Genomic DNA, 12244 nt, shown 5'->3' on the forward strand with positions numbered 1-12244 from the left:
AGTGGGGTGTGAAATATAAATGACGTGGAAACAACGTTGATTCAACCAGTGTGTGTGCCCAGTGGATTGATAGATCACAGTGCTGTGCCGAGGTATATTCTATACAAACATTCTGAGTGCTTTTTTGGTGAACGACTCCAGGATTTTTGGATTTGGAATTCGTTGGAATTGAATATCCAGACTCCAACTCGAGAAAAAAGTTGCCGATGTCAAGTATACTCATTGATTAGCAATTTATATGGAGCAGTCTGACAAACTGCTAACCAAATAGTCAAAGGCTAATCAGAAGTCTACGTCTTATCTTTGGGGTGTATCCAAGCTTAGAAAAGTCATTCATCTAACTGTTATCAATAACTGACATTGTTAGTGTTATGTACCTTTGGTTGGCCTGTTTGAATAGGACAAGAAAGTTTAAAGGTGCAATAAGTTGGATTTTCTTGCCCAAATTTAGCCAAATGTATTATATGTAAAAAGTAATTAGTAGCTAATGTGGCTAATGCTAACCACTAGCTAACGTCATTGGACAAGGACTAGGTTAAACTAGCCACCAGCTAGCGAACTGTTTGTAAAAAACTTTACTTTAAGTGAGACTTTTTGGCTGCGTTTACACAGGCATCCCAATTCTGGTATTTTGCCCAAAGAGCTAATATGATTGGTCAAAATACCAATTAGTGGAAAAATATCAGAATCGGGCTGCCTGTGTAAGTGCAGTATTTCTTTGTTTCAAGTGTACTTTCATAACTGGTACCACTCATGGAGGGAAAGTAGGCAGCAGAACTTCCACTCCTGCTGGAGCTAGCTAGCTGGTTAGTTAGTGTTAACCATATTTGCTAGCTAGAACTAAGAAATAAGTATTCTTGCTAGTCATGTATATATATATATTTAGTGTCAACTACTGAACATTAGCTAGAAAACTGATTGACTTTGCTAAGCTGGGCAACAGCTGTAGTCCCAGACAAGGCAGGACATCAAGCAAAAAAAAACAAGCTTTCTGGACATACACATAATAGCGCTGCTTTGTATCAATCAATTACATTGTCGCAATGTAGAGCAGTCAAATTCAACCAAAACCATTATGAGGGACAGGTCTCTCATCTCAGATTCGGCTCACAGCACACAGCAGGTGAGGTGAAGGGTTGAGGGTGAACCCCACGGATGGTGTGAGGTCCAGATCATCCTCTGTTACTCCAGGAGGAGGAGAGAAACTAAAGCGCTGCAGGAGGGAGGTGAAGAAGTGGAAGAGCTCCATCCTGGCCAGATTCTCCCCTAGACACACCCTAATACCTGGAAGAAGATAACATGAGGAAGACAACAATATCAATATATGTCAAATTGTTCACACATTTCTATACCATCAACTATACCATAACATCTCTGGGTCAAAGCAATGCCCAAAAAGTTTAGAGCACCATGGATTCTGAATGATTCATTTAGTGTTATCAATATCGATATCTGTCACAGACACTTCCATCCCGTCAACTTTCTCTGGGCCAAAGTAATGAGCACCATAGAATGATATCTGATATCTGATTTATTTAATTCCTGACTGTGTAAATTAAACAGTGGAATCACCTGCAGAGAAGGGCAAGAAGGCATCCCTCTTGACAAATCGACCTTCCTCATCCAGAAAGTGGGCGGGGTCAAAGGTGTGTGGGCTCTCCGATTCGCTCCCGTCTTGTAGGACAGATGTCAGTAGAGGAAACAAGTGTCCCCTTCTTGATGAAATATCCCTGGAAGGTGACATCTCGGCTGGTGGTGTGAGGGATGGCCATGGGTAAAACGTTGGCCAGTCTCTGGGTCTCATGGATCACTGCATCAGTGTAGGGTAGGTTCTTCCTGTCCTCTACCAAGGGCTGACGACTTCCTATGACGCTGCTGATCTCCTCTTGGACCCGGTCTGTAAAATAAAGGAAAGGAAGAGCCAAAATGACTACCTTCAGAGAACATTTACCCTTGACCTTATATAGGTTTTCTCGATTGCTTGAACACTTTTCTCGAACCAGGTTTCCCTGTTCCAAAACAGTTTTGCTTGGGTAAAACGCAGGTGGGCAATTTGCCAATGTTAACAGGAAGTAAAATGTTGATTGTCTTGCATTACTTTAATCACCTGCACTGTCTGTGTGTGGTGGTCTGTGTGCTCATTGATGCTTACCCTGTATAAGGGGGTTCTTGGCCATTAGCTTCAAAACCCAGCGTAGGGTTGTCCCTGTGGTGTCTGTAACAGCAGAAAACAGAAGATATAGGTTGTTGTCATGTTAATGAGAGTTTGTTGCCTGATTCCTTATACATACATACATAAAAACACAATGCATTTTAAAGGGTAGGAATTATTTGTCAAAAGGGGCGTGGCATAGGATGGTCTAGCCTCCAGAACAGATGCCACTGCTGTATGGGTTTGAACGCAGCCCACTGCTATTTCAGCTATCTTCATCTTTACGCTGTCCTCTATCACAGGGCTCTCCAAACCTGTTCCTGGAGAGCTACTCTCCTGTAGGTTAACTCTAACCCTGTTCCTGTAGAGCTACTCTCCTGTAGGTTAACTCTAACCCTGTTCCTGTAGTGCTACTCTCCTGTAGGTTAACTCTAACCCTGTTCCTGTAGTGCTACTCTCCTGTAGGTTAACTCTAACCCTGTTCCTGTAGTGCTACTCTCCTGTAGGTTAACTCTAACCCTGTTCCTGTAGTGCTACTCTCCTGTAGGTTAACTCTAACCCTGTTCCTGTAGTACTACTCTCCTGTAGGTTAACTCTAACCCTATTCCTGTAGTGCTACTCTCCTGTAGGTTAACTCTAACCCTGTTCCTGTAGTGCTACTCTCCTGTAGGTTAACTCTAACCCTGTTCCTGTAGTACTACTCTCCTGTAGGTTAACTCTAACCCTGTTCCTGTAGTGCTACTCTCCTGTAGGTTAACTCTAACCCTGTTCCTGTAGTACTACTCTCCTGTAGGTTAACTCTAACCCTGTTCCTGTAGTGCTACTCTCCTGTAGGTTAACTCTAACCCTGTTCCTGTAGTGCTACTCTCCTGTAGGTTAACTCTAACCCTGTTCCTGTAGTACTACTCTCCTGTAGGTTAACTCTAACCCTGTTCCTGTAGTGCTACTCTCCTGTAGGTTAACTCTAACCCTGTTCCTGTAGTGCTACTCTCCTGTAGGTTAACTCTAACCCTGTTCCTGTAGTGCTACTCTCCTGTAGGTTAACTCTAACCCTGTTCCTGTAGTGCTACTCTCCTGTAGGTTAACTCTAACCCTGTTCCTGTAGTGCTACTCTCCTGTAGGTTAACTCTAACCCTGTTCCTGTAGTGCTACTCTCCTGTAGGTTAACTCTAACCCTGTTCCTGTAGTGCTACTCTCCTGTAGGTTAACTCTAACCCTGTTCCTGTAGTGCTACTCTCCTGTAGGTTAACTCTAACCCTGTTCCTGTAGTGCTACTCTCCTGTAGGTTAACTCTAACCCTGTTCCTGTAGTACTACTCTCCTGTAGGTTAACTCTAACCCTGTTCCTGTAGTGCTACTCTCCTGTAGGTTAACTCTAACCCTGTTCCTGTAGTGCTACTCTCCTGTAGGTTAACTCTAACCCTGTTCCTGTAGTGCTACTCTCCTGTAGGTTAACTCTAACCCTGTTCCTGTAGTGCTACTCTCCTGTAGGTTAACTCTAACCCTGTTCCTGTAGTGCTACTCTCCTGTAGGTTAACTCTAACCCTGTTCCTGTAGTGCTACTCTCCTGTAGGTTAACTCTAACCCTGTTCCTGTAGTGCTACTCTCCTGTAGGTTAACTCTAACCCTGTTCCTGTAGTGCTACTCTCCTGTAGGTTAACTCTAACCCTGTTCCTGTAGTGCTACTCTCCTGTAGGTTAACTCTAACCCTGTTCCTGTAGAGCTACTCTCCTGTAGGTTAACTCTAACCCTGTTCCTGTAGTGCTACTCTCCTGTAGGTTAACTCTAACCCTGTTCCTGTAGTGCTACTCTCCTGTAGGTTAACTCTAACCCTGTTCCTGTAGTACTACTCTCCTGTAGGTTAACTCTAACCCTGTTCCTGTAGTACTACTCTCCTGTAGGTTAACTCTAACCCTGTTCCTGTAGTGCTACTCTCCTGTAGGTTAACTCTAACCCTGTTCCTGTAGTGCTACTCTCCTGTAGGTTAACTCTAACCCTGTTCCTGTAGTGCTACTCTCCTGTAGGTTAACTCTAACCCTGTTCCTGTAGTGCTACTCTCCTGTAGGTTAACTCTAACCCTGTTCCTGTAGTGCTACTCTCCTGTAGGTTAACTCTAACCCTATTCCTGGAGAGTTACCATCCTGTCGGTTCCTGGAGAGATACTGTACCCTCCTGTAGGTTTTAACTTCAATCCTGTTCCTGGAGACCTCCCTCATCTCCTTCTTGTTGTTGTCAATATTCTTTAACAAAAGCTACTTGGTTTTCAGCCAAGGTCCCAGCCATGGGAACATGTTGTACAACTATTTTCACATAAACAAAGAGTAAAGCATAAATGTAGCCCGCTACAAATATAATATTTATTTAATTTTCCTGGTTTAGTCAAGTGTGACCAGTTTGTTTCTCACTCTTAGAGAAAAATGACAAAGTAAACATCATGTACTTGCATTGAAACAGAGCCACTATTTCTAAGGTTCTCATTGGCTTGATTCACAGTGGCTTGGATCTTGGGGTCAGAGTATTCAAACCTGCTGCCATACATAATGTTGGAGATTACATTGGAGACAGCATAATTCATTGGCTGGGTTGTATCAAATGCTTTACCTGTCACAAAGACCAACAGAATTAGCAAAACTAAGAACATGTATATATTTGTTATCTTATTTGGGGTTTTCACAAATCAGAACTTCAAATTTTTACCCTCATGTTTTTCAAACAATTGAATTAGGTAGCGAATTTCCTCTTCACTTCCTTTCTAGCCCATGCCAAGGTCTATGGTTCGCCATGGCAAAGTGTCTTATCTCTTTCCATGAGTCTCCATTGGCAAACAGAATACCTGTAGAAAAGTCACATTGTGCAGGTGTCAGGAATTAATCATGTTATGAGAGAATAATATCTTTATCAAATATTTGGGGCTGGAGTTACAGCACTAAGAATGCCTGCTTAACAGACCATTGAGTAGAATTCAAGTTTGACTTATCAAACATTACCATATCCATTGGGGAAATCTTAGAACACAGGAGGCATTCCCCTGTCCCCAAACTCCTCTGGTTGGTTGTATCCTACCAGGATGACCACTTTTGTGGGTCCAAAGTGAACCGTAAAGATGGAGCCATATTTATTGGATAGCTGGAGGGATAAAGCATACAGATAAAGTCTACCTATAGATACTGGTGTACCGGATAGCCCGCACAATAAAAATGACAGTAAATTTAACTCTTATTGAAGAAATGTAACTCTGCCACAGATAACATTTGGTCCCAGTCTAAAGAGAGTAAAACCTACTCTGGCAACAGAGTCATTTTTTTCAGAGTTGTATATGCTCAATTTATTGTTGATATTTAACTCTGTATCATTGCATTTCACTCTGTACACTATTAATTGAAAATAACTCTGTTACTTTGTTGTTCTTTAACATCTATCTAAAAACACTTAAACTCGTTTTATATATATTTGCATATGTAGCTTAGACCCTAGGTTTTTATGTGGTGCCCACCAACATGCTCTTGAATACAGCCCGTTCCATCTCTTCCCAAAGATACTCTATTGGGTTTGGTCAGCAACAATGTTCAGATACTCTGTGGTGTTCAATCATTGCTCAATTGGTATCAAGGGACCTAACATGTGCCAGGAAAACATTAACCACACCATTACACCACCCACACCATTACACCACCGCCACCAGCCTGTACCGTTGACACCGGCAGGATGGGGCCATGGACTCATGCTGCTTACGCCAAATCCTGACTCTGCTGTCAGCATGATAAAACAGGAACCAGGATTCGTCAGACCAGGCAATGTTTTTCACTCCTCAATTGTCCAGTGTTGGCTATTGCGTTCCCAATGGAGCTTCCTCTTGTTTTTAGCTGTTAGGAGTAGAACCCTGTGTGGTCAACAGCCCATCTGTGACAAGGATCAACAAGGTGTGCGTTCCAAGATGTCGTTCTACACACAACTGTTTGTCTGTTTGCTGTCCGCCTGTTAGCTTGCACGATTCTTGCCATTTTCCTTCAACCTCCCTCATCAATGAGCTGTTTTCCCCCACAGGATTGCGTCTGACTGGATGTTTTTTGTTGTCACATCATTCTCTGTAAAACCTAGACAATGCCGTGCGTGAAAGGAGATACTTGATCCGGCGTGCCTTGCTCCGACGATCATACCACCTTCAACGTCACTTAGGTCACACGTTTTGCCCATTCTAATGTTCGAACAGTAAATGAATGTCTCAATGTCTGTCTGCCAGCTTTATATAGCAATTGACGTGACTCACTGTATAAGTGCAATCCATTTTCGTGAACAGGGTGTACCTAATAAACTGGCTGGTGAGTATATGTATGGAAGGTTTCATTCAAATCAAATGGGGTGCTGTCAAAAAGTGATGGAATTTAAATGGATTTACCCTGATATCAGACTGTTTTAATTACCCATGGAACGTTATACAATGCAATGGTTGAAGCAAAGCAGAAGCTTAATAAACTTTATTCTTAACTGGAACATGACATTTGGAATTAAAATAAACTTTACTCTATTAAGTATATTCGACTACTGTGGTCTTACGTGCAATTAGATCAAAAAGGATATTGGAATTAGCCTACGCATTGATCAAACTAAATATAATAATGTTTGTGTGTGTCGCGCAAACTCATTTCTGGGATTATTTATTAGAATGGTGCATTTCATGTGTAGTGGTTTCGATGCATATTAGCTTTTTTGATTGAGTTTGCCCCACCAATATTTTCATGTTCAAATCTCAGAGCTGGTGAGGTGAAGGATTGAGGGTCAACCCCATGGATGGTGTCAGGTCCAGATCATCCTCTGTTACTCCAGGAGGAGGAGTGAAACGAAAGCGCTGCAGGAGGGAGGTGAAGAAGAGGAAGAGCTCCATCCTGGCCAGACCCTCCCCTAGACACACCCTATGACCTGTGAGAGAGACCAATGATATGGAAAATAGCATGAAGTCTATCCAAAAGGATACCACAATCTCTACTTCTTGCAATGAAATAATAAACTAAATAATTAAGTTAATATACCTGCAGAAAAAGCCATGAAGGCGTCCCTCTTGACAAATCCTCCCTAAAAGTAGGAGGGGTTAAAGGTGTTAGGGCTCTCCCATTCGTTATCGTCCTGTAGGACGGACGTCAGTAGAGGAATCACAGACGTCCCCCTGCAGTGAGAGTGAAGCGTAGGACACTGTATTATTAAGAGTAAAAGTGATAACTTGTTTTAATGAGTGGATTACAATCATTTCAGCCTTATTTTATTAGATAGCCATTTATAGAACCTGACCTCTGATGAAATATCCCTGGAAGGTAACATCTCGGCTGGTGTTGTGAGGGATGGCCATGGTGTGATGATCGTCAAAATGAGTGGACCAAGGTGCAGCGTGGTGAGTGCTCATGATAAATTAATTTTAACTCAGAACACTAAATCAAAACAATAAACAAAGAAAAAATAAACGTCACGTTCTGCAGGCTAAACTGAGCTGTACAAAAATAAGATCCCACACTGAAGGAGGGAAAAAGGGCTGCCTAAATATGATTCCTAATCAGAGACAACGATAGACAGCTGCCTCTGATTAGGAACCATACTCGGCTCAACACAAAGAAATAGAAAACATAGAATGCCCACCCCATGTCACACCCTGACCTAACCAAACAGAGAAAAATGGCTCTCTCAGGTCAGGGCGTGACAGTACCCCCCCCAAAGGTGCGGACTCCTGGCCGCAAACCTGAACCTATAGGGGATGGTCCGGGTGGGCATCTACTCATAGTGGCGGCTCCGGTTCAGGGCGTAGCCCACACTCCGCCCGCTGATCTCTCCGCTTTTGTGTCGCCGGAGGAACCAGACCGTGGATCGTCGCCGGAAGCTCCGAACGGTGGGCCGTCTCAGGAGGTTCCGGACCGTGGGCCGTCTCAGGAGGTTCCGGACCGTGGGCCGTCTCAGGAGGTTCCGGACCGTGGGCCGTCTCAGGAGGTTCCGGACCGTGGGCCGTCTCAGGAGGTTCTGGGCCGTCTCAGGAGGTTCTGGGCCGTCTCAGGAGGTTCCGGACCGTGGGCCGTCTCAGGAGGTTCCGGACCGTGGGCCGTCTCAGGAGGTTCCGGACCGTGGGCCGTCTCAGGAGGTTCCGGACTGGGGACCGTCGCTGCAGGCTCTGCGCCATGGATCTTCACTGGAGGCTTCGTGTCATGGATCATCCCTACAGGCTCCGGGCCATGGATTATCACTGGAGGCTTCGTACGTGGAGCTGGAACCGGTCTCACCGGACTGGGGAGACGCACTGGAGACCGGGTGTGCAGAGCTGGCGCAGGATATACTGGGCCGTGGAGGCGCACTGGAGGTCTGGAGCGTATGGCTGGCACAACCCGTCCTGGCTGGATTCGCCCCGTAGCCCGGCAAGCGCGGGGAGTTGGAACAGGCCGCACTGATTTGTGCTGGCGAACTGGGGGTACCGTGCGTAGATCTGGCGCAGGATAACCTGGGCCGAAAAGACGCACTGGAGACCAGGAACGCTGAGCCGGCACAATCCTTCCTGGCTGAATGCCAGCTCTAGCACAGCAACTGCGGGGAGCTTGAACAGAGCACACCGGGCTGTGGCTACGCACTGGAGACACTGTGCGCATAACACGGTGCCTGACCAGTCCTACGCTGCCTACGGTAAGCACGGGGAGTTGGCTCAGGTCTCCACCCTGACTCTGCCAATCTCCCCGTGTGCCCCCCCCAAAAATTATCTTGGGGCTGCCTATCGTGCTTGCCTCGTTGCCGTGCTAGTTCCTCTTCTCATCGCCGCTCTGCTCTCGCTGCCTCCACCTGTTCCCATGGGAGGCGATCCCATCCAGCCTGGATCTCCTCCCACGTCCAGGATCCCTTTCCGTCCAGGATCCCTTTCCGTCCATGATGTCTTCCCAGGTCCATTTCTCCCGACCACGCTGCTTGGTCCATTGGTGGTGGGATCTTCTGTGACGATCGTCAAAATGAGTAGACCAAGGTGCAGCGTGGTACGTGTACATATTTCAATTTTTATTAAACTCAGAACACTAAAACAAAACAATAAACAACGGAAAACGAACGTCATGTTCTGCAGGCTAAACTGAGCTGAACAAAAACAAGATCCAACACTGAAGGAGGGAAAAGGGCTGCCTAAGTATGATTCCTAATCAGAGACAACGATAGACAGCTGCCTCTGATAAGGAACCATACTCGGCTCAACACAAAGAAATAGAAAACATGAATGGAACATAGAAATATAACACATAGAATGCCCACCCCATGTCACACCCTGACCTAACCAAACAGAGAAAAACGGCTCTCTCAGGTCAGGGCGTGACACACGGGTGCAATGTTGGCCAGTCTCTGGGTCTCATGAATCACTGCATCAGTGTAGGGCAGGTTCTTCCTGTCCTCTACCAAGGGCTGACGACTTCCTATGACGCTGCTGATCTCCTCTTGGACCTGATCTGGAAAAAATACAGGAAAAGTGCCACTGTTACTCTAACCCAGAGGTGAAGATTAATCTGAATGATCTTTAACAAGGTATGTGCTTCAATCTGAGACAGAAACGAGAGAGGGGTTGGAGTTACTGCATTGAAACTTATAAAGCTGAGTTGTTTAACCTTTATTAACCCAGCCATCCTAAACTAGTTTCATAACCTCTGCTTCAAGTTAGCCCTTTGCCAATGTTTATAACTTGTAACACCATGAGTGCTTTAGTATTTTGTCTCTCTCTCTGTGTGTTCGTGCGTCCGTGCATCACAGGCGGTCGCTGGCACTTTAATTGGGGAGGACGGGCTCACAGTAATGGCTGGAACAGAATTAATTGAATGGTATCAAACACATGCATTTGATACCATTCCAGCCATTATTATGAGCCGTCCTCCCCTCAGCAGCCTCCTGTGGTGAGTGTGCGTGCATGTGTTTGTGTTTATATCAATCCTTACCATGTATATGGGGGTACTTGGCCATTAGCAGTAGACCCCAGCGCAGGGTTGTCCCGGTGGTGTCGGTACCAGCACCAAACAGGTTAGCAACACTAAATACCAGGTTGTTGTCATGGTAGAGAGAATCCATATTGCCATATTGCCAGATTCCTAAAAGAAACAGACCCTCAGATGACATATGAATTATGTACAACAGTTACTTAAGGAGCTGTTGTAAGTTATTCACAGATAATCAACACATTCTATTAAAGCAGCTTGAGGAAGTGTTTGAGTTTCCATGTGATTCTGCTGATAAGGAGAACTGTAATTCTATCCTCCCTCATCTGGCATTCAGTCATATGTATACTGGGCACACACTGGATGAATCTACGTTGTTTCTACTTAATTTCAATGAAATTACGTTGAACCAATGTTGAATACACGTTGAATTGACATCTGTGCACATTGGTATGTTAGTGGTGGACAAGTCAAGTTAGTTGTGTTCTGCTGCAGTATCCAAGTGCACCACATGGTGGCATAATTAGAATTATAAACTGGGTTCTTTGGATGCTGATTGGCCGGTATGATGCAAAATTACTAGTTTACCGTTCTAATTATGTTGGTAAACAGTTTATAGTACCAACAAGGCACCTCTGGGTTTGTGGTATATGGCCAATATACCACAGCTAAGGGCTGTATCCATGCACTGCGCCTAAATTGGCCATATACCACACCCCCGCGGACCTTATCAATTAATTCGATTCTGTAGTTATACTGAGCAATATTAATGCAACACTTTATTATGTATGCAGATTCTGCATGAAGTCTTCATACCTCCAGGGTCAGCTTTCGGACAAGGAACGAGTCCACAAAGCCTCTACACATCTGAGGGTTCAGAGTCTCCTTCAGGCCCCTCACCAGCTCTGTCACCTCCATCTTCATATCAACAATATTCTTTTTCAGACGTGTCAGGCTATTTATCCATGGGTCCAACCAGGGAAACATGTACATGTACACAGAGATACAGGTAAAATATGCATAAAACTCTATTTTAATATCTGCTTATATCAATTATTTCTAACAATATTACATATAACATACTATACACAACTACCATAATATTAAACGTATGTCAATTCAATAATATATACATTTTATAGATAGTGTATTTATGAATATGTATATTTATTGTATGTCATTATTTGTAGTGGGCAACAATATTGATAATTTGATATATCAATATTGTTTTATATTAATGTCAGCAAGGCATATTGTGATGTCGTTTTTCTTCATCCTGTTAACCTACACTATTCTGTAAAAAGAATAAATTACTTTACCTGCATACACAAAACCCTCAGACCTTTTCGCAGACCTTTCACTTATTATATTTAATAGCCTGTTGATGGTCCATCAACATTGGATAGACTTCCCATTGTTTTCAAACTGGTTAGGTAGGAATATGCTACCAGAAAATTCACATCCACAGGGAAGTTGGGGTGCTGAGAAACATGTACAAAAAAAAATGCCATATTTTTTCACAAAAGTAGTGCACTGGGCCTTTAATAGTCCTGTATCAGTGGACCGATATAGCCATCTGCAGAGCGGGGAAGATGCTTACATTTTTGTCCTTGATTTCTTTTCCCCCTAGTTTCATTGATTGCACTGAAACAGCCATTGTCTAGTGAGAAAGTAGAGTTAAAAACAGGGTGGACTGAATGAGCAGGCTGTATCTGGAGTGATGCAGAACCTGTAAGGTGTATGGTCTCATTGGTCCTATCCGCCATGCCGGTGAATAGGGGGTCAGTGTATTCAAACCTGCTGCCATAGACAATGGCCGAGATTAAGTTGGAGACGGCATAAATCACAGGCTGGGTGGTGTCAAATGCCTTACCTGTAAGAGACAAAACATCTAATCAATTAATTTTTTGTTTCACCTGTATTTAATGTTGAGGACAGGCGTTCCGCTAGCCAACATCCAATGGAACAGCAGGGCGCGAAATACAAAACATCAAAAATCTAATAATTTCAATTTCTCAAACATACGACTATTTTACACCATTTTAAAGATACACTTCTCCTTAATGTAACCACATTGTCCGATTTCAAAAAGGCTTTACAGCGAAAGCAAAACATTAGATTATCCTCTTAACGCACGCCAAGGATAGGGGGCGCTACAGCGAATT

At 44.1% G+C, this 12244-nt stretch overlaps 2 pseudogenes; both read right to left on the reverse strand.

Annotated features, from left to right (window-relative positions):
- Nucleotides 1-1002: 1002 nt before the first annotated feature.
- Nucleotides 1003-11039, reverse strand: LOC106581614 (cytochrome P450 2K1-like; annotated as a pseudogene).
- LOC123723887 (cytochrome P450 2K1-like) lies at nt 6759-7561 on the reverse strand (annotated as a pseudogene).
- Nucleotides 11040-12244: the final 1205 nt, after the last annotated feature.

Source organism: Salmo salar, chromosome ssa06 (assembly GCF_905237065.1).
Source record: "Salmo salar chromosome ssa06, Ssal_v3.1, whole genome shotgun sequence".
Lineage (NCBI taxonomy): Eukaryota > Metazoa > Chordata > Actinopteri > Salmoniformes > Salmonidae > Salmo > Salmo salar.